Source organism: Chrysemys picta, chromosome 1 (genome assembly GCF_011386835.1).
Source record: "Chrysemys picta bellii isolate R12L10 chromosome 1, ASM1138683v2, whole genome shotgun sequence".
Lineage (NCBI taxonomy): Eukaryota > Metazoa > Chordata > Testudines > Emydidae > Chrysemys > Chrysemys picta.
The window spans coordinates 332,120,776-332,147,941 of NC_088791.1; the positions used below are offsets into that span (position 1 = coordinate 332,120,776).

The following is a 27,166-nucleotide window of genomic DNA, read 5'->3' on the forward strand; positions in this document are numbered from 1 at the left end:
AGTAAAAATGCACCCCTAAAACTTTATATTTTTTCTTGGCTAAAGGCACTTTCATGCTGGGTAATCCAGAGACTTCTAAGGCACGTGGCTCTGAATGATCTGCGTACTCTTCCGCACCTTGGTAACAGCGATCCTAGATGCAGGGCAGTGAAGGAATTAATGCTGAATGTAGTGAAGGTTATGACATTGATGTCAAGTGCTGGCATATCACCAGCCCACAAAGGACCCACTGCCACACCCAGAGACTCTTACTAGGCACAGTTTTATTTTCCAAAAAGGCAAAACCACAAAATACTCAGCCCACCCTCCCAGGGGATTTTCCCCTTGGCTTTTCTCAGTCCTTTCTGCTTCAGGGCCCACTACAGAATTCTTCTTGCCCTTTTCACTGGGCACCACCTCCCAAAGCTTTCTCTCTGGGGGGTCCTTTTTCCCCAGCAAGTTTCCATTGCTTCCTCTCCCAAGGAATCTGCTGCCACCACCCCTTCCTTGCTGACAGCCTGTGATGTTATATAATTCAAATATGACCATATAGATCAGGGGTTCTCAAACTGGGGGTTGGGACCCCTCAGGGGGTCACGAGGTTATTACATGGGAGGTCACAAGCTGTCAGCCTCCTTCCCAAACCCTAATTTTCCTCCAGCATTTATAATGGTGTTAAATATATAAAAATGTGTTTTTTTAATGTATAAGGGGGGGTCACACTCAGAGGCTTACTATGTGAAAGGGGTCACCAGTACAGAAGTTTGAGAACCACTGAGTAGATCATTGTTGCTACCACTGTTACAAAACTGCAAAAAATCTTGTGCAAAGTATGTCATGTGAGGTGTCAATGGAAAAGTTATGATTTGCTGACTGTGATTGTCCTGTTTGTATGTGTATATCATTTTTGTATCTGAAGTTATGAATATTGACTATGTACCTTAGGGTTTTTTTTGTATTTCAAATGTGTTTGCTCCTGTGGTAACGCCCACAAAGTAGTTTGCATCCAGTCTAGCCAGCACATTGTGAGTGAACTACTCAAGTTGATGGCCCATTAATGAACACAATGCGCCATGAAAGAAGCTTATGATCATCTGATGGACCTTCCTGTGGATGTTTTAGCCAAACTATGAGTAATGACTGCTTCTGTGACTCATTGAAGCATGCAAGGGCATGTGACCAGCTCATGTGACACTGGACTCCATCTTGTGCCTTTACTTTTCCACTATCTGTCTTAAGAGCAGACTCTCCACATGGCCTTTTATACTTTCTGCCAAGGAAGCATTTCCATTTTGCCTCTTTCCTGCTCTGATCTCTGGACTATGGACTTGTACTAATAGGAGCATTCTAACTAAAGGACTGACTACCTTCCAATCTTTTGGAGGCAACCAGAGACTTAACCAGCCAGCAGTTTATTCCATCACTCCTTCAAGCCTGATCCAAGAACTTTGCAATTATTGTATGTATTTGATTCCTTCAAACATTTTAACTCATTTCTTTCTTTACTTTTCTCTTCTCTTATAAATAAACCTTTTGCTATTAGATACTAAAGGATTGGCAACAGTATGATTATTGGGTAAGATCTGAGTTATATATATTGACCTGGGTATGTGGCTGGTCCTTTGGGATCAGAAGAACCCTTTGGTTGATGAGTGGTCATTTAAAACCAATTTCATCATTAAGTCTAGTGTCTAGGTGGTGAAAGACTGGAATACCTAAGGAGGCTGCATTTCTGACTTCTTGTTAGCGTGTGGTGAGATAGAAGTTTACTTTTGTTGCTTATTTGGTATACAGTAACTCACTTAACGTTGTAGTTATGTTCCTGAAAAATATGACTTTAAGTGAATCCAATTTCCTCATAAGAATTAATGTAAATGAGGGTGGGGGTTAGGTTCCAGGAAATGTTTTTCACCAAACAAAAAACTATATAGTATATAGATATACACAGTATACATTTTAAACTATTTAATACTGTTCACAGCTATGATTGGGAAACTTGGTTGAGGTGGTGAAGTTAGAGGGTGGAAGAGGGAGGGATATTTCCCAGGGAATGATTTGCTGCTAAATGAACTAGCACTTGGCTGAGGGAGCCTTCAAGGGTTAACACACTGTTAATGTAGCCTCTCACAAGGCAGCATGAACACAAGGGAGGGGAGACAGCATGGCAGACAGAGACAGACCCACACCTTGTGTGTGGGGGAGAGAGATGCACAGTGCCCCTTTAAGTAAGCTGACCCACTCTTAAGTGCATTATCTTTTTAAGTGGATCAGGAAGTTGGGGCAGCAGCTGCTGCCCCAAGCTCTGTCTCTCTGTCCGTGTCCCTTCCCTGCTCTATATGGAGAAGAGGTAAGGGGGGGCAGGAGCAGGGGGGAGGGGGAAACCCTGACATTAGCCTGCCCCTTCCTTCCCTGCACAGCAAGCAGGAATCTCTGGGAGCAGCTCCAAGGCAGAGGGCAAGAGCAGCACATGGCAGTGCAGGGAGGGACAGCTGAACTGCTGGCAATTGATAGCCTGCTGGGCAGCTGCAGCACAGGGAACTTAGGGAGGCTGCCGGTCCACCCTGGTTACAAGCCCCCGCCAGCTAGCTGCAACGGGCTGCTCTTCCTGCAAGCAGTGGACAAAGCAGGCAGCTGCCAAATGACGTTGGAAGGGAGCATTGCGCAACTTTAAATGAGCATGTTCCCTAATTGATCAGAAACAAAACAACGTTAACTGGGACGACTTTAAGTGAGGAGTTACTGTATCATATGGAAGAATAATCACCAGTTTTGGTGTGTCTGCCCTATTTCTCAACAGTTTGTCCTGAATCTGGTATTCTCAGTTGTGACCCACTGAGGCACAGTGACACAGCCTGACTCTTTATAGCCCCAGGGAATGACCTGCCCTCTTAATTGGCCAATCTGGGAGCACCTGTTCTAGCACAAGGGTGCTGGACAAGTCACCCTGTGACAGTCCTTACAAAGGGTCTTGCTCTCCACTGTCTTACTCTATTCTAGGTCAGTGTAATGCCACTGAAATCAATGGAGAGTCACTGGAGTAATGTAGTAGTGAGTGTATCCGATGCCTGGGATGGGCCACGCTGAGAATGCCACACTCAGGGCAGACTGCAAGAAATAGGGCAGACAATCCCCAGAGTTGGTGGCTTACTCCATAATTAGAATCACCAAACCCAGTAACAAAAGAGCTTCTACCGTACCACACTGGTTAACCAGAAGCCTAATTCAGTCCCCTTTAGGCATCCTAGCCCTTGGCTTCCATTGTAGCCTGATTTGGGGTAGGTTAGTAGTGTTGATTTGATTTATCCACTTAATTTTATTAAATAATAATTTTATTAATTTTTAATTAGTATGGGTATTTGGCTCACCAATTTGTTTAATCAGAAGATAGAGTTCATCCTGAATCAGGCTTCAGAGTTTATAAAAGGAAATTCGGGGTTGTGACAGGAAGTTTACACAAACAGATGTAGTCATAAAGACTTTTTATTAAAATCAATGAAGATAGTAAGTAAATGGTAAAAGTTAGAATTACAGAGTTACACTTGTATTACAATTCTTTAAGAGAATATAAGGCTATACACTGCAAAATGGATTAATACTCACACCCTGTACTTGATGATGATCTGGTGCTGCCAACACCTTGGGTGTTTTTTCACACTTCTAGTAAAGGAAGCTACTGCAAAGTGACTTGCCTTCTAAATTAACTCTATATGCCTATCTAAATTAAAATGTAAATAAGATTAAATCCCTTTTTTAACTTAGGTTGTTCATTCTTTCAAGACTATCAATAGTTAGTCATGCGGAAGATGAGTAGTATCGAGATGTAGTTGAAAGGTGGAGGCAATGAAGGGTAGACAGGAGTAGGTAGATGGGTAGATTGCCCTTAGACAGGCAATTTGCCTGCCTTTTTTATAAGGTATTTAATCAGAAATCCTCCCTCCTATGCCCATATTTCATTCTTCCCCCACAGAAATGTTAGGGTACACTTACCCATAGGCTAGTATGCATGTGCATATGGATGACAGGTATGTACACACTTCTGGTAAATGTTAGAATGTGGGCATAACCCTTCATTTTCCACCCCATTTTACTATTGGTTTAGATAAAGGTCTCTAGACATCTGTGTGGGTGTTTGGCCTAATTTCAGTTTTTCCTGGGAAGGGTCTCAAAAAGGTGTTAACTAAACATTAGTTTTAACATACAGAGTTTAACCTGTAGGTAGGTCTCTTGCATTACAGCTAAACTTACTTCTAATATAAATCCAATACATCAAATAATCATTTTATAAGAAAGATATATTTATACAGACAAGCAGATTAATCCTTAAGGCTACACCATCCAGGCAACCCATCTAATCTAGTGAGAGGTTATTGCAAACCCACTTCACCATATGTGAGATTCTTTCTAATCCTAAAGGAGCAGACACACATCCCCAGGTCAGTATGAATCTCAGATCTTACCCAAATATCAGTCTTTAGTAAACTAACTAAAAAATTACTAGTAAAAGAAGAGAATTAAAAATGGTTAATGGATCATATACATACACAATTGCAAAGTCCTTATGTCAGGTTTGTAGCCCTGATGGAATAGATGGCTGGACTGTAGAGTCTTCCAAAAGATTAGAAGTTCCTCAATTCAAGACACTCCTCTTAGTTGTAAATCCACAGTCCAGAAAATTACAGCAGGAAAGAAGCAAGAGTGAGACCCCTCAAAGTTCTTTTATATCTTTTGCCTTGTGCATGAAAAGTTACTGTCCCAGACAAAGCCCACAGCCCATGTATATGGAAAGTTACTGGCCCACAATAGAGTCCAAGGTCATGAGTATATCACATGTCCTAACATGTTTTGCTGAATCACTGAGAGTGTCCATTGGCTCCTGGCTGTCTGAGGCATCCTCAGGAAGAGCTATCTGGACACCATGAGTTTCTTCAATGGCCCATTGTGAGAGTGGAGGGTCCTTGATAGGCCTTGTCTAGCTCTAATGTAAATTCTATCTGGGGGTGTCACCCAGGAATACAAGACAGGTTTAAGCTACACGTGCATAGCCAATATTCATAACTGCAGATACAAACATGATACATGCATATAAACAGGATATTCATACTTAGCAAATCATAACTTTTCCATTGATTTTTCCTGAGACACTGGTGCGAGCCCCACCCTTAAGGCTCTGCAATATTGCCACCATCTCCTTAGCTTAGCAAGATTCTTTGGATCCCATCAACTCTGCTCCTTATCAGGCCAGAGGGGGCTACTAGGGGGTACCGCGTGATGTGAGACCTTTACCCCAGAGCTCCCTCTCCTTTCCATCTCCAGAAAAATAATTTAATTAAATGATATAAATTAAAATGAAAGTTTAATGGGGGCTGCAGGGGCTGGCTGTCACAAGATGGGCCAGGTTCCTTCTCCAAATATTTCTTAAAGTAAGAGAGAAAAGTAAATTACCGCATTTCCCAACACAGCTTCTATGTAGTAATATTCTGTGTACAGTGCAGACAGTATGAGAGATCTCCCTAAGTCATTCATTCACCTAGATCAAGAGGAAAATACTTCCCAGTCTAGACCTTCAAACATAAGCTTCAGCACCCTGGTCAGCACTCACTCCATTCCATTCCCATATTGTTACACTATGTAACATGCATACTTGGGTGCTCATTGATGTGATCATACAGAAATAAGGCAAGAAACTAGCATTTCACTATCAAACGGTATCATACATATTTCTGGAGGGTGGCTGGGCTTAGGTAAGGGTCTGACTGTAACTTGTCACAGCAGTGGCTGGGTGTATGTCCTCTGTATAGGAATTGGAGATGTCAGTAGAGGAAAAGGAATTCATGGTCTACAATGTAATACAAATATTCCTGGCAATATTTTTGTAACATAGTCAAAACCCTGGCATTAAGCAAAGGGTGATACGTGATTTAAGAGATCCATTTGCAGGTCTGGTCTATAGCCTGTGTGCTGGGGAGGATTTCTTCCCATTACTCTGATCCTCTGATGACAAAGTCAGAGGGTAGAGTGCTTCTACCACGGCCAGTAGGGTTCCCTTTGTCAGGGGTCTCAACCTTTTTCTTGCTGGGACCCTCTCAACATGCTATAAAAATGCCAGGGCTTATTGGGGGAGGGGGAACAGGACGGGATGACTCGGGGCTCTGGGCAGGGGGGGGGGGATGGAACCCTTGGGTATAGGCATAGTTTTACTTCTATTTGGGGGGGGGGGGGGGGAGAGAGAGCTGGCAGAGCTTGGGCCAGCTCTACATAGTGGGGTCCAGGGAGGCAGCGCCACCTCTTCCCTCTGACTCACCCAGGAGGCCACTCAGCCTGTCTGGGCTGTGGGGGATGCAACCAAATCATATAACTCAAAGGGGGGGACTCAGTTCAAAAAGTTTGAAAACTGGTAGGGTGTAGGGAGGGGGTAGCTAGGGGCTGTGTGCGGACAGGGGATAGTTCAGGGTGCAGGCAGGGGATAGCTAGGGGCTGTGTGCGGGCGGGAGGTAGCTCAGGGTGAAGGCAGGGGGTAGCTAGGGGCTGTGTGCGGGCGGGAGGTAGCTCAGGGTGAAGGCAGGGGATAGCTAGGGGCTGTGTGCGGGCGGGAGGTAGCTCAGGGTGAAGGCAGGGGGTAGCTAGGGGCTGTGTGCGGGCGGGAGGTAGCTCAGGGTGAAGGCAGGGGGTAGCTAGGGGCTGTGTGCGGGCGGGAGGTAGCTCAGGGTGAAGGAAGGGGATAGCTAGGGGCTATGTGCGGGCAGAGGGGGCTCGCAGTGTGACTCCCAGCTTTGTGGGGGGGGGGGAGGAAGGACGCTGGGGCTCCTGGCTTGGGTGGGGGGAGGTTTGCTGGCATCAGCCCCGCGCCACTCCCGGCTTTTTGGAGGGGGGGGGGCAGCTTCAGCCCCGCGCTGCTCCCGGTTTCAGCGCTGGGGCTCGGGGAAGCGGGTTTCAGCCGCGGGACTCTGGGCCGCCCCGAAAGGGCTCGCGGCCCCGCAGACCCCTGGTTGAGAACCGCTGCCCTATGTGATGCTGGTGAACCAGCTGCCAGCTCATGGACGCTGACAAAGACAGAGCGGGGCTTAGTCTGGCTCACCTGTGGTAGTGTTGCTGAAATAGACAGAGTTATACCGAGGTGCTTAGGGTTTAGGCTGTATTGATGCTTCCCCACCCCACTCCTCTGGAGATAGTCCCTCCCCGGCAAGGCTCCCTGCAGCCCCCCGGCAGGGGAGCAGAGGCAGGCTCCGCTCTCACTGCCCCTGCTTGGAGACCCAGTCAGGTTACCTGAGCACTGCCCCACCTGCCCAGGCCAGTTACTGGGGAATCCCCCCTCCCCCCCGTCACTCAGGCTAGCCCTGGGGGAGGGAGAAAGGAGCAGAGGGAGGCACCGGTGGGGAGGGTCTGGAGCACTCCCCTCCCTTCCCCAGGTGCGGGGGCACCTCTGAATGCACCCAGGGGCCCACGGCCATCGCAGCCCCTCCCCCCACCCCAGTACCTCCCAGGGAAGGGATGGGCAGAGCAGCCTCCCGCTCCCCCCCAGCGGGCTCAGCCCCCTCCCCAGCTGTGCCCCTCACGGCGCGCCGCGGGCACCAGGCTCGCTCCAGCTCTGCGCTCCCGTCCCCGCCACTTCTTGCGGGGCTGGCGCCGGGAACCAGCGGAGATGCCGCCGGTGCTGGGAGGCGCGGCGGTCCCCTGGCTGCTGCTGCTGCTGCTCACTGCCTCCGGCCTGACGGGTGAGTGGGGCGCCGCCGCGGGGCCAGCTGCGGGGAAGGAGCCCGCTCCGGAGCGCTCCCGGCACAGAGCGCCAGCCCCAGCGAGTCTCGGCAAGGGGCATCAGCCCGCCTGGGCAGGGCTGGCCCGAGCCTGGCGTGGTCCACGGAGCGCAGGGCAGCGCTTCCCCGGGCAGCAGCAGCTCCTCGGGGGCAGGCTGGAGCCGCCAGGTCCCAGCGCAGGAGCTGGCTGCCCGGGGCGCCCCAGGCGGAGGCGCAAGGCAGGGTCCGCTCCCCAGAGTGAAAGGGGCAGCGGTGGGTTGCAGTGGGACTACAGAGCTGGAAGGGGGCACGGCTGAGCCCGAGCTCCCCCTGTCCGGCCCCAGCGCGCAGCCTGGGTGGCCACTTGGCAATGACGCTGGTGGCAGTCAGTCTAGCAGGCAGGTGTCTGAACGTCTCCTCTCCTGGGAGGCAGATCACAGACTCGAGCCAGGCGATACTCAGCCTGAGGCGCCGGCGCTGCAAGTGGCTCTTTATTGTGTCTCCTGGTCCTGGAGCTCTTTGCACATGATGTTAAACCACAGAGTGATTTAATTAGTAACCAGTCTAAGTGATTAACCAAACAGGAGGCTTGTACTAGGTTATTAACTAATTGTAGTTGATAAAATAATAATCCTTGGTGAGTCATTTTGCTCTTAGAATAATCTATATCAAATATTAAACGAAACAATGAAGTCCCACTACTGTGGCCCTTTTGGGTAATGTGTTGATTGCTAATTTGGTTCCTGAACCACAGGTCTGAGAGCCACTGCTCTATCCCCATGCTGGAGATGGAATCTAAGAGCTGCACTTCCTGCTTTTTAATGCAACTTCAAAGTTGCACAGTTAAAAGTAACACGGGGAGGGTTCAATTGGTTCGGATTTTTTTTTTAAATGTGTGCATGTGTGTTTGTGATGGGGAGGGGGGCTGTGTGGAATAAAAGAATCTACTTGCGTTTAATAATCCTACTTCAGTAGTTCCAGCCATAGGCATGATCATGCTCCAAACTGAAGTCAGTGGTCAATCTCCCCAGGGGAGCAAGACTGCCCCCAGTTTTTAAATTAATACATAGCTGAGATGAGAGATATGGCTGCCCTGCTTTGGCTGGAGGCAGCTTCCTATTGGTTCACTAGAGCTGGTCGAAATGCTTTTGGTGTAACTCTGTTCTGTCAGAAAATGCAGTGTTGTCAAAATTGAACTGTTTCATGAGGGATAGCTCAGTGGTTTGAGCATTGACCTGCTAAAGCCAGGGTTGGGAATTCAATCCTTGAGGGGGCCATTTAGGGAACTGGGGTAAAAATCTGCCTGGGGATTGGTCCTGCTTTAAGCACCGGGTTGGACTAGATGACCTCCTGAGGTCCCTTCCAACCCTGATATTCTATGAACACATCAATTTCTTCAGAACTTTCAACAGGAAAAAGTCAAAACAAAGAGTTCTGACTTTCTTGTTCCATTTTGAAAAGGTAACCTGTTTTATTGCAATGACCATTTTTATTCATTTTATTTTGACTTTTATATTAAAATATATTTTATAATACAATGTTTTTACCTTAAAACAATTGGACATTATTGAAACAAAACATTTTGGCGGTTGTAAGTCAAATTATTTCAGAATTTTTGTTCTTCAGGAAATTTCAGCCATCCTCTCCAATTCAGAAAGAAAACAAATTTCAACAGGTCAGAATTTCCTATGGAACAGCAATTCCATTCCTGACCAGCTCTAGGGCTCACAGAGTGAGAGCTGCACGTAGCAGAAAAAGACAAAGGGTACTTTTTACAAAAAAGGCTCTTAAATCACTTAGTCATGAATCCCATTGACTTTAGGCATTTTTGAAAATTTGACCCTAATTTTATTTTTCTCAACTCAAGGTTTAGATTTGAACTGCTAGGAATTAGTCTGATTCTGATCTCATATCAGTGTCAATCAAGAATAGCTTAATTGAAGTCAGTTTTAGCAGACCTTGGAGAGGCACAGATTATTTCCCCCTCTGCATCAGATTAGCTGCACTGGTGAGTATGTTCCCCACCCTTCTGTGCTTTCCCTGCCCACCCTGGAGGGATGGGGGAGTTAGTGCATCTCAATTGTCCTGATCTTGCTATCACCCCAGTACACAGAATGGCTGAATGGGTAAAATGGGCAAGAGAGTTTGTATGCGGGGCTTATGCCCCCTTGCTCCCCTGAACAATGTCATAATGGAAGTATGTATGCAATGCTGTTGCAGCCATGTCAGACCCAGGATATTAGAAAAGGTGGGTGAGGTAATATCTTTTAGTAAACAGTGCTGACTACATGGATGTGGCCAACCAACAACTCTCTGACACCATTTACTCTAAAGAACTCAAAGAAGACCCCACACCACTGTTTACCCAGGAATTTTAGGATATCCTCAAATCTTTCCTCGCACAACTCCAGGAGAAACTCTACAAACTCATCCCCCATGAACTGACCCCAGGGACCTTCTACATACTCCCTATGATACACAAACAAAGGAACCCAGGCAGACTCATCATATCTGGCCCTGGCACTCTTACTGAAGGAATCTCAGGACTCTTAGAAACCGTCCTCAAGCCACTCACCCCCAAAGGGTCAGCTTCCTCCAGGACACAATGAAGTTCCTCCACAAACTCTGCAACATTAACAACCTCCCTCCGACCATCCTTGCCACCTTGGATGTCACTTCCCTATACACCAACGTCCCTCACAGTGATGGCATAGCTCTCTGCCTCAAATATTTACAAGACAATGGGCAACCCTCAGATACCCACCCCAAACTCATCACCAGACTCATTCATTTCATCCTCACCCATAACAATTATACATTCAACAACAAACAGTTTGACCAAGCCATGGCAACAGCTATGGGTACTAGGATGGCTCCACAACATGCCAACCTCTTCATGGGCCAACTTGAAGAAGAATTTCTGGACAATTGCACCACAAAACCAATGATGTACATAACTAAACTGGACTTATGGCTTATTACAACAGTCTGTAATCTACTTGCCCCCCTTTTTGTCCTATGACTACAGGGGTGTTAATGGGTCACTTCATCTTGAATCGTCCCTTAGAATACAAATGCCCCCCGGGTTATGCAAACCCGACTTACGCAAATCCGCACTTACGGAAAATGTTCCGTAAGATAGAAATAGTGTTTTGTTTTTGTTTTTGTTTTTTTGCGTAATGGTCGGGTATACGTTTACAACTTATGCAAAATTTGAGTTACGCAAGTCATTCCGGAACAGAACTCTTGCGTAAGTCGGGGAGCATCTGTATGTGCTAACTACTTATACTAAATTATCTGTTCAATCTTGTATTTAGCTGTGACACTCTGAGTACCTTTCCCAGACCCGAAGAAGAGCTCTATGTAGCTCAAAAGCTTGTCTCTCTCGCCAACAGAAGGTGGTCCAATGAAAGATATTACCTGAGGAACATTTTTGAAAATGAATATATGATATAAACTTCAATAGCAATTATTAACCCATCAAAATTTAAAAAGTAGACAATGTGCTTGTTTTTCTTCTCACTTACACAGTTGTCATACAAGTGTATCTTCTTTGACTTCAATGGTGTTACTCCTGTTTTACACTGGTGAATCTGGGAACAATGAACCAGTATGCCACATGTATGTCTTGCTATAGCGTAAATCAGAAGTATTCTACTGAAGTCAAAGGAATTCCAGCAGTGTAAAAGCAAAGCTGGTGACTTCAGTCAAGTATCAATATGGTATAAAATATATGCAGTTGGGTGTGATGTCCACCTCGAGAACTACTAAATTAACTAAAAGCAAAAGGGGGTAAGCCAAGGAGTTTTATTGCTTCCTAGATCATTTGAAAGTGCACTTCCTTGTGTGATGCACTAGCATAAAATACATCCGAACTAGTGCTGGTTGGGAACTTTACACTGAAATAGTGGAGTCTCCCAAGGATCTGTACTGGGACCTGTGCTGTTTAACATATTCATAAATGATCTGGAAAAAGAGGGTGAACAATAAGGTGGCAAAATTTGCAGACCACACAAAATTACGCAAGATAGTTAAGTCCAAAGCTGATTGCGAAGAGTTACAAATGTATCTCACAAAACTGGGTGACTGAACAATAAAATGGCAGATGAAATTCAATATTGATAAGTGCAAAGAAATGCACATTGGAAAACATAATCCCAAATGTATATGCAAAATGATGGGGTCTAAATTAGTTGTTACCACTCAAGAAAGAGTCATTGGAGTCATTGAGGATCATTTTCTGAAAACATCTGCTCAGCAAGCAGCAGAAGTCAATAAAAAGCTAACAGAATGTTAAGATAGGAACCATTAAGAAAGGGATAGATAATAAGACAGAAAATGTCATAATGCCACTATATAAATCCATGGTACACCCACACCTTGAATACTGCATACAGTCCTGGTTGCACCACCTCAAAAAAAGATATATTAGAATTGGAAACGGTAGAGAGAAGAGCAACAAAAATGATTAGTGGTATGGAACAGCTTCCATGAGGAGAAATTAAAAAAATTGGGACTGTTCATCTTAGATAAGACACAACTCATGTGGTATATGATAGAAGTCTATAAAATCATGATTGGTATGGAGAAAGTGACTAGGGAAGGGTTATTTACGCCTTTACATAACACAAGAACCAGGAGTCACCCAATTAAATTAATATGCAGCAAGTTTAATACAAAGGTAAGGAAGAACTTCTTCACACAATTCACAGTCAACCTGTGGAACTCATTGCCAGAGGATGTTGTGAAGGCCAAATGTATAACAGGATTCAAAAAATAATTATATAAGTTCATAGAGGATAGGTCCATCTATGGCTTCTAGGCAAGATGGTCAAGGCTGCAAATCCAGGCTCTGGGTGTCCATAAACCTCCGACTGCCAGAATCTGGGACTGAATGACAGGGGATGGTTCATTTGATAATTGCCCTGTTCTGTTCATTCCCTCTGAAGCATCTGACACTGGCCACAGTTGGAAGACAGGATATTGGGCTAGACAGACCATCGGTCTGGCCCCATATGACCATTCTTATGTTCTTATGATTTTTTGACAGAAAATGCAGTTTCAAAAAAATTGAAGTTTAAAAAAAAATTGATTTACTGTTGGGAAAACTGAACATTTCCATTTAGGATTTGTTTGATGCAAACTGAAATATTTCAGTTTGTTGAACTGACCCAATATGTTATGATTTGAGTCCGTTCAACATTAAACTACGTTTCCTTGTTGTGTCACATTGCCTCATGGGAGTTGCAGTTCGGGGCCTCATTCTCCCCTATGAGATGGGGGAGATTATATCTCCCATGGTGCAACTGAGTCTCTCCAGGCTCTGATCAAGCTGCATGGAGTATCATAGGAGTCATTTACTTGCTGATGACTCATGGGAGATGTAGTCATGCCCTGGAGCCTGGTTTGTATGGGAGAATGCAGGCTTGAGGCACCACAACTATAACTCCCATGAGGCAAAGGAACATAATAGGGACACTGAACTGATTTGAATAAAATTGTTGCCTATTTCCAGATCAAAATATTTTGGGAATTGCTGTTCCCCAAAATATTTCAATATTTTAACTTTTCAGTCCCAATTTTGGACAAAACCAAATGTCTTAATATTGGAATTTCCCATGGGATGGAAATTCAGTGTTTTGCTCAGCTCTAAGCTGAGCCTCTCAGAGGCACGAAGCTGGTACAACTCCCAGCTGGAGCAGCAGGTGGCACTCTAAATGCTTCAGGGCCTCTCTCTGTCACTCAGTTCCAACCAAAAGCAAAATTCTGAATGGTACTTAGGTCTATCAGTCTCTTGTATTTGGCACATTCCAGTGAATGCTGGCTGTGAAATTAAGCAGATTTCAGCCACAGGCACCGACTTTCCAATGTGCGGGGGCGAAGGGAGGGGGGCGGAGGCTGATCAGCAGGGCCTGCTGGCAGGAGGGAGGGCGGCTGATAGAGGGGCTTCCATTTTTTCCCCATGGGTGCTCCAGCCCCAGAGCATCCACGGTGTCGGCGCCTGTGATTCCAGCCATCTTCTCTTATTAGCTGAAAGCTACACGCACATAAGGGAAAGGGAACTCTGTGAGATTCCTCTCATGGATTTTTCCATACATTTTCCCATTGGCGGATGGTGTTTGTTCTCTGAAACCAGCGCATTGAGCCCCAAGATCCGTGTAAATCCACTGGCATCCGTAAAGGCGTGGGGTATTTGTGCAGAGGTCCTGTATCTTTGCACAGGCTACCACTGCCTCTCTGTCCTCTTCAGGAACTCACAGGGACTTCCTTACTAGTTGCTTGAACTGGGTGCTCTGCAAATGGGGTAAGGGGATCCCAAGCACAGAATGGAAACATGGGTAAGGGAATGCCTACAGGTTCAGCGTTAACTTACCCACAAGATCTCCATAGGATTGATGGGGGGAACAAAACCACCTCCATGGCTCTGGGCTGGTCCAACTTCTTTGAGATCCTATCCTCTCCCTTCACCTTCCCAGTACTCATGGAAGCAGAAGGTACAATATGGCCTTGGCTGAGAAAAATGCAGCTGGACCGTCTCAATGCTCTCCCCTCCACCCCCTACACAGAGCCGAGGGACATATTGGAAGGAAATAGCATGATGGTTATCAAATATAACTCTGACTATCTGAGGTACTGTCATTCATATTCTAGGAAATGTATGATAATGCAGCTAGGTGGCTAACTCCAGGGGTAATAAGAGAAATTATTTAGAGTCCAGAAGCCTGAAAAGTGAAACTTTTTCTGACTCCACTTAGCTAGGAACTCTCATTATAAGTCATTACAGCAGCTCAGCCATGCTAGCTGGAAAGTAATGTAAAAATATATACACAGCAATTTGAAATAATAATACATTATAACTATTACACTGAGACCTGCTGCAGAGATAGATGCTGATGGAATGAACAGGCTCATTGAAAAGACACACTGGGGCTAGATCCACCAGGGGGACTTAGGCACATAAGTCCAACACTGAGGTACCACTTGTATGCCCTAAACCCATGCTCAGCTGCCATCTAATCCTAGAGGTACCTAAATTCCCTAGGCATCTAGGTTTCCACCAGTGGGCAGGCACAAAGCCACCCAAGTCCTGATGATGCTGAGCTGCCAAAGCCCTGGGGTGGATTCACACACTAGATATTCCTCCACCTATCTTACCTGCAGTGCCCAATCCCATAGGCATGCTCTGTGCACACCAATGCAGTGATGGTGGTGCCCCCTGCCCCTTTATACTCAAAAACCCAGTGGCTAGCACACACACCTAGGCTGTGGGAGACTCAGGTTTGAATCCCCACTCTGCCTGATTTGGAGCAGGGATTTGAACACAGGTCTTGCTGTTCCCAAGTGAGCACCCAAACCACTGGGCTATATTCACATGCTCTGTCTGGCCCACTGAATATTTAATTATTTATACAAAGTGGAACCACTTGAATAGGAGCATTTGAGCAAGCCTCACCCTAGAACACCCTATAGGCCAGTGGTTAGGGAACTCACTTGGGAGGTGACTTAAACTAGGTCAGCAGGGCTGGTGCTTCCACCAGGTGACCCTAGGCAGTCGCCTAGGGCAGCAAGATTTGGGGGGCTGCATTTTGCCACCCTCGGTGGAAATTCAGTGGCGGGGGGTCCTTCCGCTCCAGATCTTCGACGGAAATTCGGTGGCGGGTCCTTCACTTGCTCCTGGACCTGCCGCCGAAGTGCCCCAAAGACGCGGAGCAGAAGGACCCCTGCTGCCGAAGACCCCAGGCCCCCTGAATGCTCAGAGGAGGAGTGCTGCCGCCTAGGGCGGCAAAAGCCCTGGCGCCGCTCCTGTAGATCAGCCCTAATGCCAGCAGTGAATCCCACGTGAAGAAAGGTGCCTCCCTCCCTTTGAAGAGTGGAGATTAGGCCCCACCCCCTCCTCGGCATTTCCCACTGGCTACCATAGGGAGCTCCTGCTTAGTGTGCTGGCTTCTGTGAGTCCCCTTTTAAGATGGCTAACTCTCCTGATGCATTGTATAGAGCGGGGTAGGCAACCTATGGCACGCATGCTGAAGGCGGCACACGAGCTGATTTTCAGTGGCACTCACACTGCCCGGGTCCTGGTCACTGGTCTGGGGGGGTTCTGCATTTTAATTTAATTTTAAATGAAGCTTCATAAACATTTTAAAAACCTTATTTACTTTACATACAACAATAGTTTAGTTATATATTATAGACTTATAGAAAGAGACCTTCTAAAAATGTTAAAATGTATTACTGGCATGCAAAACCTTAAATGTGAATAAATGAAGACTCGGCACACCACTTCTGAAAGGTTGCTGACCCCTGGTATAGGGAGACTGGGACCTAACTCAGGGATGTGAATCCACTAGGTGGCAGGACTCAGTGTTACAGTGCCTAAGGTGTAACAATGCTGCCTTTGGTGGGACACTACTAAGAGTATCAATTCAGGAGAAATTGCTTGGAGCAGAGCCTCCACAGCCCAAGGCTGGGGCTCCTTTATTACTAAGGGACACCAAACCAGCCAGACAGAGAGGACTTTGGTTTTACCCCACTGGCTAATCAGAAGTCATATAAGCAATTCCCTCAGACAGTCCAGTTTACCACCAGCACCACTCCTTATGGGGATGAATGATTATGAAACCAATACCCCAGTAAAAGAAAAAAAGTTTTCCCGATTCCAAAGGCCCAAGCCCCAGATACAGGTCAATATACAAGTCAGATCTTACCCATAAATCATGCTGTTACCAATCCTTTAGCATCACCTAAAGGTTTATTCAGAAAAAGAAAGAAATATAGATGAGAGTTAAAATCGGTCATGGGGAAAAGGCAGGGCAAGGGCAGGAGCACCACACAGCTGCTCCTGCCCCAAATTTCCTGGTGTTCTGCGCAGCTGCATACTTTGCATATGAGTAGGGACGGCCCTGCTAGGACCCTGAGAGGTGGGATGGTCCCAGTGCTTGGCCTGCAACCAAAGCTTGAAGGTCTACACTGCAATTAAATCTGTTGGGTGTCTGATTGAAGTGTAGACATACCCAGAGTCCCTAATTCCTAACTCCTGGGTCTGTGTTTGATTGCCTTTACACTGTGAATCAGTAGCAGCTCTATTGAAGTCTTTGGGGTTACTAACCAACTAAAGTACCATGATAGAAATCACAATGGCCAACTTTCACGTGGTAAATAAGCACCCCGACTTTCACCATAAGCCAAAAATCAAGCTAATCCCATTTCAAAACAAGGCCAAAACAAGCCAGTCCCTAAGAACCCCAACACTCTCTGTGACTAGATCCCTCCAGCATGCAGACTGGGGCTGTGGTGGGCCGACTGTGCACTCCTGACTCTCTCCCCCCTTACCTCTGCTTGTCCCTTGCCCCCGCTTGCCCCCCCTTACCCCTGCTTGCTGGGACCCAATCAAAAAAAAGAAGCAACAAGCCAAAAACTAGCCAACAAGCAACTCACAGGCCAATTAAGGCAAAAAAAAAGCCCAATTTATGCATTGGGTTTTTTGTTTGTTTGTTTGTTTGTTGCGGGTTTGGCATGTCTGATAGAAATCTGTTAGGACATACCACAACTGTGTCTAAAGATATGTTAAAACTAAACTGAAAAATAAAGCACATGAACCACATTCCCATGGAGACCTCTCATATTAAAGTAATAAACCAGTGGTTTTTTTACACTGATTACACTTTATATTAAGGTTCTTTTTGTAAATAACTTATAAAGGGGTAAGAAATCATTAATAGATGTTGTAAGGATGTTACAGACATGACAAGAATGTCATATATAAGCCCATCAGTAGAAGGTGTTAGAGATGCTTATAAGCCATCGGTATGAACCACCTGTTGGAATCTATAATGAGTCAATGGAGTTGAAATGAAAACCTGGTGTAAGAGAGTGGAAAACTAGGCCCAGCCTTTTCACCATGGGAACAGAGGCTGCTAATGACAATCTGCTGCCCTAGGCAAAACTTCAGTGTGCTGCCTCAGTCCAGAAAGCCTGTATTGTGGGGCAGAGAACGTGGCAGCCTTAGCACTTACCCACGGACCTGGGTTGGGGGGTTCCAGTTTGGGAGGCAAGGGAGCCAGGGGACAGGTGGGGGCTCGGGCTCCTCCTGCAGGGGGATGGAGTGGAGGAGGAGGAAGAGGAGACCACAGGCAGGCTCCTGTCCAACTGCAGCTTAGGTTGTTCCAGGGCTATGGGCACCTTGTCCCTCACCACAGGAGGGGGATAGTCCAGCCAGCTAAACTGGCCAGACTGGGGAGAGCTGGAGGGTAAGGCATGTCTGGGAGGATGCAGGTGGTCTGGGGGCAGTGAATGCCTGTGGCAGGCAAGGGAGATGGTGTGCGAGGCAGGTGAGGCATGGGTGATGGGTGTTTAGAGGGGCAGTGGTGCACTGGCTGCCTGTGGGAGGCTGGGGAATTGGGCAGGTGTGGAGGGTGCTAGATGCCTGTAGGAGGCAGGGGTTCTCCTGGTTCACTCTCCCCCCCCCCCATGCACACATCTAACGGGAACAGGTGCCCAGCTGCCCCTGCCTCTTACCTGGCTAACCCTGCGAGAGGGGAGGCTCCTCTCTGCTGTTCCTTCCTGCCCTCAGATGTGGTGCCCCTGCACTGTGCATGTGGAGGTGCCCTGTGGCCTGCCCAGAGGTGAAAGTAAGCTGGTCCGGTCTACCGGTAAGAAAGTGCCGACCATACCAGCAGAGCCATTGATGGGGGCGGGGAGGGCAAAAGGGGCAGCTGTCCCGGGGCCCGGCATTTTAAAAGGGCTCCTGGTCCCTGCTGCCGCTGCCTCAGGGCACCAGCAGTGATTTAAAGGGCCAGGGGCTCCTGGCTGTTGCTGCCATCACCACGCCAGCGGCTGGATGCCCTGGCCCTTCAAACCGCTGCCGAAGCCCCAGGCAATGTGGATCGGGCAGTGCTGAAGGTCTGGCTGCAGGATTTTGTCCCCAGTCCCGCCCCTTCCATGCAAGGCCCCGCCCCTTCTGGGGGCCCAGAGCTGCCCCCCAACCTTGCAGAAGACCCTGGCTGCCTGAACAGATAACATCAACGTAGTTCACAACAGCAGGGTCTACACGGCGCAGCTAGAGCAGTACCTGTTCGAGCACTCTACAGTTCCCACGCCTGGTCTGTGGCACCATGTGAAATCACTTCTCCCAGAAATCTGCCACCCATGGCAGCTGCCGAGTTTGCCTATAACTAGAGCAGCCTTTGCATGAGAATTCTCTGTGTCACCTGTCATCATAGGATCATAGAAATGTAGGGATGGAAGGGTCCTCGAGAAGACACTAAGTCTAGCCCCCTGCACTGGGACAGGACCAAGTAAACCTAGACAATCCCTGACACGTGTTTGTCCAATCTGTTCTTAAAATCCTCCAATGAATGGGAGTCCCTTGGAAGCCTGCTCCAGAGTTTTGTACTCCAGTTATTGTAACTTTGTCTGACAGTATGTTAAAGGCTTATAAATCTATAAAAATCCCTGCATATATTTGCACAGGTGTTCTGTCACATTACTCTGTGTCTGCATCACTACTTTCTTGTGCTCTGTAAGGGTTGGAGGGTCCTGTGTGTTGGTGTGTTAACTTTGTAGTTAGAAGCTGAGAAAACTGGGGTGAAAAAGCTGGCTCTCATTGAAGTCCATGGAAAAATTCCCATTGTTTTCTGTGTGGCTAGGATTTCATCTGTGAGGCATTAACTGAATGAGCCCCTGCAGATTATCATGTATAGCTGCAGGAAAAGGAAATACAAGGGATACAGAGATTTAAGGTACCTAAAATTACAGTTATACTCTTTCAGACAAAAGCTTCATATTCACAACATTGACTGGTAGGAATTGGTTTATAATTTTTGTAAAATGCTATTTGGTTATGTTATGATAAGCAAAATCTATTTTAAAATTGTGAGTCTTTTTATATTCCATGGCTGGCCACTGATACCTTAACATCAGCGTTAATAATAGAATTTCTGACTTCCAATGGCCTGTCCAGACACAAATGTAACCCTCACAGCAGATTTAATTGTATTCTGAGGCTCACTGCATTATACGGTGCATACAGTACTGTGGGCCACCTCTTCAGCTGGTGTAACTCCAATGAATCACAGAAATGTAGGGCTGGAAGGGACTCCAAGAAGTCATCAAGTCCAGCCCCCTGCACTGAGACAGGACCAAGTAAACCTAGACCAGGGATCGGCAACCTTTGGCACGCGGCCCATCAGGGAAATCAGCTGGTTTGGATGCTGCAGGTAAACAAACCATCCCAGCCCGCCAGCAGATTTCCCTGATGGGCCATGTGCCAAAGGTTGCCGATCCCTGCTGTAGGAGATGGGACTCTGCTCCCCTTCCCCTCCCCACCCTCACATGGGGAATATGGGTGGAGTCATAGCCAGAAAACCTTGGGGGATGGGAGGGGATCAGTGGAAGAAATCCACTATTTTGCCTCACAGGCTTGGAAGCCCAGTTCTGTAAGTGCCTGGGGGTGGATCCTACCCCCTCAAGGCCTGCATAGTTCTTGTGGGAAAAGTCCTCTTACTCTGGCATTACTACTGGGATCAGATTTGGGGCCTGAGTTATCTAATTACTTCTAGTTTCCACATTTTAGATGCTGTTCCCCAGTTTTTTTAAATGCCTTGTTACTGAATTTTTAATACATGTGACTATCAATGCCTTAGCACTGTGAGACTCTTAGTTTAAGCCATAATATCTTGTTTCCAATGACAAAAAGTTTTCAACAACTCCCGTAGCCTGCCTTTCTAACACAGGTTCTTGTGATGTGCTGACATCTCTATTGCCCACAACTGTCCCCTCTGTGAAGACAATACGTTCATTTCTAAATAGCAAAAGAGTCTTTGCAATTCGGACTCACTCACTTGATATAGAAATGGCCGGTTCATGTCTATTAGTATGCAGACCCTTCCCCTCTAAAGATTCCTCTTTGCTTTTCAAGACTGACTTATGCGCTGCAATTTCTATGAGAATTAAAATAGCTGCAGCTGCACCACCTCAGAGCATTGTTTAATATTCCTTTGGCTATAGGTTCAGAAACAAATTATACTTTTTGGACACATAAAAGCATAGATGAAAGTTTTCATAAGGGCATTGAAGCATTAAATTTTCATAGTTATATATTTTATTCATTATATTCTTTATGAGAAAGCCATTCAAACTCAGCATAAAAATGCACTCTTTGTCCTGGGTATGTTCACTGGGAAGCAAGGAAAAGTGTGTTTGTGTGGTGTATGTTTTGGGGAGAAAGGGACAATCGACCAAGTTATACATGAGGCTAACCAGAAAATGAAGTTGAGAAAATAAAGACAAAGTGCTAGCAGGTAGTTCACTTGGACAGGAGCAGACATAATTGGTCACATCCAAAACTTTTTGTGCATCATAGATGTTTATCCAATTCCCTTGAAACTGTAAAATTGGGCTGGAAGACTTCTGACACTTCTGTTTTCAGTCCTACTCTGAAATCCCATGAGAACAGTCTCGTGTTATTTCAGTGTTTCCAGTCCCTGCCAGAAGCCAGAAATATTAAGGCATCTGAACATGGGGTGAGATGTTATCGGAATATTTCAGAACCTCAGATAGGCTTGGCTCTAAAAAAGGGCAGAGGCTTAGTGGCTTGGGGCAATTTCTGAGTCAGTTTGCCCATTCCTTAGAAGATGATAAGGTCGTCTCCCCACATAGTCTTGCACTTTGTGTAGTCATGTACACCTATGCAAAATGAGGGCACAGTGTGTGGTATAAGTACAAATGACCACACAAGACACAAAGCAGTGCAGAATTAGGATCAGGCCCACTATGTCCATAAAATGAGACAAAAGACTAAAAACATTCATAGATATTCAAGCAAGGGTAATAAATATATTCAGGAATCATGCTTCAACTGATTGCTTGCCAGAATCAAAGTGTTATATTTTACAGCATACAACCGAGAAGATAGATAAAAACATAAAAGACTCTTGCAGGAAGGCTGGAACATAACACTACTTTATTTCTTAGAAAGCAGAATGGTAATGCAAAGGAACAGATAAAGACAAAGCAGGCTGCTCACTAAAACAGAGAGGCACCTTACTCACCCCACCTTACTCTAGGCTGCCTGGCCCAGTTCCTGAGTTTCCCTACAGAATTCCCTAACCTGCAAACAGGACCAGAAAACTCAGATAGCATTTCTCCAAAGCAACTGCTTTGGAGGACAGGGTCATAATTCAAAATGATCTGGACAAATTGGAGAAATGGTCTGAGTTAAACAGGATGAAGGTTAACAAAGACAAATGCAAAGTGCTCCACTTAGGAAAAAAAATCAGTTTCACAAATACAGAATGGGAAGAGATTGTCTAGGAAGGAGTACGGCAGAAAGGGATCTAGGGGTTATATTGGACCACAAGCTAAATATGAGTCAACAGTGTGATGCTGTTGCAAAAAAAGCAAACATGATTCTGGGATGTATTAACAGGTGTGTTGTGAGCAAGACATGAGAAGTCATTCTTCCGCTCTACTCTGCTCTGGTTAGGCCTCAACTGGAGTATTGTGTCCAATTCTGGGCACCGCATTTCAAGAAAGATGTGGAGAAATTGGAAAGGGTCCAGAGAAGAGCAACAAGAATGATTAAAGGTCTTGAGAGCATGACCTATGAAGGAAGGCTGAAATAATTGGGTTTGTTTAGTTTGGAAAAGAGAAGACTGAGAGGGGACATGATAGCAGTTTTCAGGTATCTAAAAGGGTGTCATAAGGAGGAGGGAGAAAACTTGTTCACCTTAGCCTCTGAGGATAGAACAAGAAGCAATGGGCTTAAACTGCAGCAAGGGAGGCCTAGGTTGGACATTAGGAAAAAGTTCCTGACTGTCAGGGTGGTTAAACACTGGAATAAATTGCCTAGGGAGGTTGTGGAATCTCCATCTCTGGAGATATTTAAGAGTAGGTTAGATAAATGTCTATCAGGGATGGTCTAGACAGTATTTGGTCCTGCCATGCGGGCAAGGGACTGGACTCGATGACCTCTCGAGGTCCCTTCCAGTCCTAGAATCTATGAATCTATAAAGTGACAGTTTACAATTTTCAATACACCATGGCTAGGTGCATTCTGCATGGAGGGTGTTGGGTAGGGATGCCAACTTTCTGATTGCAGAAAACAGAACATCCTTGCCCTGCCCCCGGCCTGCCCCTTTCCCGAATCTCCACTCCTGCCTGCCCCCTCTCCCAGGCTCCACCCCCGCTCACTCCATCCCTCCTCCCTCCGTCACTCTCTCTCCCTCACCCTTGCTCACTCGCTCACTTTCAGCGGGCTGGGGCAAGGGGCTGGGGTGCAGGAGGGGGTGAGGGCTCCAGCTGGGGGGTGCAGGCTCTGGGGTGGGACTGGGGATGAGGAGGTTGGGGTTCAGGAGGGGGCTCTGAACTGGGGCAGGGGGTTGGGGTGTAAGAGGGGGTGCAGGCTCTGGGAGGGAGTTTGGGTGCAGAGGGGGCTCAGGGCTAGAGCAGGGGGTTGGGGTGCGGGCTCCGGGTAGCACTTACCTCAGGCGGCTCCCGGAAGCGGCTGTCATGTTCGACTCCTAGGTGCAGGGGTGGCCATAGGGGCTCTGCGCACTGCCTGTGCCCACAAGTGCAGGCCCGGCAGGCGCCACCCCCACAGGCGCTGCCCCCGCAGTTTCCATTGGCCACAGTTCCTAGCCAATAGGAGCTGCAGAGCCGATGCTTAGGGCGGGGCAGCATGCAGAGCCCCTGTGGCCACCCCTGCGCCTAGGAGCCGGACATGCTGGCAGCTTCTGGGAGCCATGCAGAGCCAGGGCAGGCAGGGAGCCTGCCTTAGCCACGCTGTGCTGCTGAGGACTTTTAGTAGCCCAGTCAGGAGAGCTGACCGGAGCTGCCAGGGTCCCTTTTTGATGGGGCATTCCAGTTGAAAACCGGACACCTGGCAACCCTTGGGGTCAGATGTCAGACAAGATGGATCTTTGGTCTCATCCCATATTTCACATTTTATGTTTCTAGCTGAGGTTAGGTGGGAAGAGAACACTTTGGTGGAAGCATGTGGAAGGAAACGGAAACAAAGCTCGTTTGGAAAATCTATCTTTATTCAGAGTGGGCTAAAGATGGATGACAGATGTTAAGGATGACAGTTTGCACCACACATTTTATGCTTATTAGGAAAAGGAAGCACTACGGTTGTAGCACACAGAATCTATTTGTGAACCTTTATAGCAGATGCTTGAAAGGAGGGCTCATAAAGGAAAAATTAGTTTCCATAAATCTTTGAGAATATGAGAAAAACCAATCCGCCTACAAAATTAGCGCCATATCCACAGTTGGTATCAGCTGGGGTAGTTCCGCCAAAGTTAATGAAGCTATGCTGATTTTACACCAGTTGTGGGACCTGCTCCTTAATCTCTCTTTATGTTCTTTCTTCAGTTAGAGTTGAGATGTTTATCCAAAAAAACTAAGAACGCACTTTGTGTGAGTAGTGTCCTCCACTGCCGTAGAAGCAGAGTTAATTCCATTACTTTACTCATTAATAGACATAAATGCAAAACGAGATCCAGTTTTTAATTGTATAGAGAACTTAAAACAGGGAAGGCTTTTTCTGGACAAACTCAGCCTGTGGTTTTTACTCTCAGTCCTCTGGGAACTAATTTAAGTTTTTAATGGTCTGAAAGGTTCCGAATACAACAGTAGGCAGAAGAAAAGGATTGAATTCACAAAAAATGGAGAGGAGCAGCCTTAAAATATTTCCCCCAATTCATTAAAAAGTAAACTGAGCTGTGGGGATTGACATATAAATGATAGAAAGTCTTTAAACTGAATTGCATCACTTTGAAATGTGCTGATGGGCTCTTGTGAGCTTGTGAATTCATGTGATTTACAAACTCTGTTAAGGAGAATGTAAAATGATAGATGAGTTGAGATTTTCAAAGCTGTTTAGGGTGACTTAGAGACAGTAAAATTTTCAAAAGTGCCTAAGTGATTTAGATTTCTAAGTTCCATTTAAAAAGTGACACATAGGACTTTCACTGACTTCCTATGAGACACATAGGACTTTCACTGACTTCCTATGAGACTTAGGCTCCAAGTGCTTAAAAAACAGATTTTTAAAGGTATTTAGGTGCCTAAAGATCCAAATGTCATCAAAATGTATAAGCCCTGTTCCTAGTGTGCCCTGGGATGTGCCCTGCCCCAAGCAGAAGGTATCTGGAGTGAAGAAGCTGACCTAGGAACTGTGCTAGGGGACTGAAAAGGATTTGATGTGAGGGACAACAGCAAAAATGCAAATTTCCAATGGGCTGAAAAAAAGAGGCTATTTTAAACCTCTCTGCTGCTGGGAAGCAGCTGCTGGTACAAAGGCAGGTGGGCTTTGCAGAAAGGAGTTTACGTCTGTGGGAAAAGGAGCCTTTGTGCCTTTTGGCAAACATAGAAATGAGTTCTCTGGGGCAGAGAGCTGCACGGAGAGAGGGAGGATCACAACAGGGCTCTGACCCTGGCAGGGAGTGCTGGAGGATTTGAGGCTAAGGTGGGTCTGCTCCTGCTTCTGTAGCTTCCCCTTTTCTTATTAGTGGAAGGGAAAACAGCAGGGACTCTATTCAGCATGGAAACACCCTTAATCGCATTCCATACTCCAGACGGTGTGCATGAGTATAACTGAGGGAAGGATTTTCCTCGCTGTAATCTTTTTTTTTTTTTTTTTGGGGGGGGGGGGAGGTGTTGAAAGTAGGTTTTCTCTTTCTTTTTCCTAATCATGTTGAATACAAAGGTTAGTATAAATTTTATACTTGCATCTGAAGAAGTGAGGTTCTTACCCACGAAAGCTTATGCTACCAATACTTCTGTTAGTCTTAAAGGTGCCACAGGACCCTCTGTTGCTTTTTACAGATTCAGACTAACATGGCTACCCCTCTGATATCTGCAGTTTAGTATTCCTGTTCTGTGCAACAGAATATTTGTTTTATGCACTTCAACTAGAAGGAATCTCTCTCTCTCTCTCTATATATATATAGCACCAGCTGGTTTTACTTTTTTACGGCTGTGTTTTACTACATATCTGAGCAATAAAATTGTTTTCTTCATTCTATACCTCCAAAGTCTTTGCACTGTGGGGCAGATTATCAAAGGCATTTATACACCTAAAGATGTAATGGGATTTTCAAAAGTTCCTAAGACCCAGATCCATGAAAGGACTTAGGCACTTAACTCCCACTTTTGGCATCTAAGTCCAAAACGTAGGCACCATTGAGATCTCCAAACATCCTACTCAGCTGCTGTGTAACTCTGCCGGTGCCTAAAATCCCTTGGCACCTAAATTTTCACTATAAAAGTACCCTTGGAGCCCTTTGGGCATGTGCACTGCTGCCTCAAGCAGCCCCCTGGAGGCCAGTCTCATGCCTAAGCCCCAACACTAGCCAAGGACAGACCTATCTCGTCTGATCAGAAAAGGCCCTGTGTGGATCTGGGCCTAGGCACTTAACTGAAATCCTGAGAAGGGGAAATCATTGATTCTAATGGGAGTGAGGCTCTAGCTGCCTACCAGCACCTTTAGGTGCTTAAACATCTTTGAAAATCTGGCCCTACATGGCTTTTTGCAGTAGGATTTGCCATGAGAGTGACAGACATGCAAGACAGAGCTGGGTCATACACTGTATCCCATACAGATCAATGCAGAATTGTTCCCAACAATCTACTGACCAGAGCTATGTATAACTTGGTTTCAAGTCACAAAAATGTTGGGATTTCCACTGCTTCCCTTGGGAGGCCATCACGCAGTCTTAACCAGCTCAGCATTAGTAATTTTTTCCTGTAATTCAGCCTAAATGTTCCTGTGCTTAATTTCATCCTGTTACTCACGGTCATATCTCTCATGGGCCATCTTGAACAATTCCTATCCTTCTTGGTATTTAAATCCTTCATGTATTTGCATGGTAGCTGAATTTAATATTTGGGCCAAGCTATACATGTTTAATTTTTTAAATACATCTTTCCACATAAATCACTGTCTCTACCCCTTTATTAACTTGTTTTTCTCTGAATTCCTGTCAATTCATTATGTTTTTCTGCGCTGAGGTGCTCATGACCTGAGAGCTGTGTGTAACTAGATTGTATACTAGATCAGTGTAACAATCACCAAGGTCAAAGCTTCACATGCAATTACAGGAAAACTAATAACCATTTCATTTCTCATTGTGCCTGACATGGTCTTAGCTTTGTAGAAAATAGTGCAGTTGCTGGGCTGTGCACAGAGTCAAATCAATACAATAAAAATCCTCAAAGCAACATGCCAACACTGGACAAACCCACCCACGCTCTGCTGCAGACTCGCTTTCCCGTTCTCCTTCCAGCTGGGCATTACGTTCTCCTTTGCACATGTATTTCCCCCATGTACATTATATTCTTTCTTTCTTTTCTTTCCCTTAACAAGAAATAAAAATAAAGTCTCCATGAGAGAGAGCATACAGTGACTCAGTTAACATTCTGCATTGGAACTGAAACACAACAATGGCAGTGGCCTC

At 46.1% G+C, this 27,166-nt stretch overlaps 1 long non-coding RNA gene across 1 annotated transcript in view; it reads left to right on the forward strand.

Moving 5' to 3' along the window:
• Positions 1 to 7,469: 7,469 nt before the first annotated feature.
• Positions 7,470 to 27,166, forward strand: part of LOC135980938 (uncharacterized) — a 44,299-nt gene continuing 24,602 nt past the window's right edge. The window contains exon 1 of the long non-coding RNA XR_010597905.1: positions 7,470 to 7,691. This is a non-coding gene — a long non-coding RNA (uncharacterized LOC135980938). The remainder of the gene's footprint in view (positions 7,692 to 27,166) is intronic.